This window comes from Dipteris shenzhenensis, chromosome 3 (genome assembly GCF_047967505.1).
Source record: "Dipteris shenzhenensis isolate YYH24624 ecotype China chromosome 3, Dip_SZ_1.0, whole genome shotgun sequence".
In the NCBI taxonomy this organism is placed as follows: Eukaryota; Viridiplantae; Streptophyta; class Polypodiopsida; order Gleicheniales; family Dipteridaceae; genus Dipteris; species Dipteris shenzhenensis.
The window spans coordinates 31,591,665-31,593,005 of record NC_141598.1 but is presented as its reverse complement, the minus strand read 5'-3'; the positions used below and the strand labels follow the sequence as shown (position 1 = coordinate 31,593,005).

Below are 1,341 nucleotides of genomic sequence, written 5' to 3'. Positions count from 1 at the left end.
TTTCCTATTTAGGTGTCTAGGTAGCATTAACATTTCCTGATGGAGATTGTAATACAAATTTCTAACCCTCTGAGGAAATACATTTTGTTGAATGTAGACCAATAGAAAAGATGCTTGCATGTTTGTAATCATGACTTAGAGATTAGATGTCGCTTCAAGAAGGGCAATTATAATTAAGGTAAGTAGCGCATGACCAGTATTTCTTGTGAGAATAGTGTGGTAAAACATCGTCTGTGACTCTGTGTTATGTGTGCTTATGAAAGTTTGATCGCAGAGAAACGCAACATGCCGGTAACTAATTGCGCATTCCCAAACCGAGGATGGTTGACCAGCTTGTTTGAGACCTTTGAAGTCTTGCTTGGCTCAGAAACCAACGGATCTAATTCCTGCAATCGGCTAACGACGAAGAAGCGATATACCTCTCGTTTCCGAAACGCGTAGCGTAGCGGCAATCGTCGCATTTGGAGAGCTTAGTCATAAGCGGCTATATTTGAAGTTATAAATTTTTTTCTGCCTAGATGAAGCAAGCAGCCGGCCTAGCTCAGTTGGTAGAGCGCAAGGCTCTTAACCTTGTGGTCATGGGTTCGAGCCCCATGGCCGGCGCTTTTGATGTACAATATCTTTTTTTGTGCTTTGGTACTCAAATCTTTTTTTTATCTTTTAAGTAACCATTTGAAACAATTTTTGGCTAACCTCTCCTTAGACTTTCATCATCCTTACCCAAAGTGTATGGCAAAAGGAAAGTAAAAGTTGACCCTACCTGTATGGCACACATGGAAAGTAAAAGTTAACAATGAATAATCTACCAAATACGAGCCAATGAAGGCAAGACTCCAATGGTGTCTCCTAGACCATAACTATTGCCACACAGTTTTGACAAGTACTGAACCCATGCTTTGCACTCTACCAAATGTAAGACGCCAATGGTGTCTCCTAGACCATAACTATTCCCCCACAGTTTTGACGAGTACTAAACTCGTGCTTTGCACGAGCAAAGATGCATGACCATCCTCAACCACTCCCTATCTGAAGGTGGATATTCCCTCAGCCAACCAACAGAAAGCATTTGCTTCAAGGAGTTACACTCCCATCGTTCGATCAATTTCTTATGTGAATAATCTTAATTGGCTATGGCTTAAGAGTAATGCAAATGGTTGCAAGAGATCCACTCTGTGACCATCATCTCAACATCAGGTGGAGCGCATCAAGCACTTTGTGCAAAAACACGCATATGATCGCTCCATTTAGCTCCATCTGTAAATGCTACTTTATTCTTCTACAGATTGTACTATTAGTTCAATAGAAAAGTTTCCAGTAATCCAACAATGGTGGTTTGGGAAT

General features: G+C 41.0%; 1 non-coding gene across 1 annotated transcript; it reads left to right on the top strand.

Annotated features, from left to right (window-relative positions):
- Positions 1–530: 530 nt before the first annotated feature.
- TRNAK-CUU (transfer RNA lysine (anticodon CUU)) lies at positions 531–603 on the top strand. Its single transcript has one exon. It is a non-coding gene; the product is annotated as a tRNA-Lys (tRNA).
- The last annotated feature ends 738 nt before the right edge of the window (positions 604–1,341 follow it).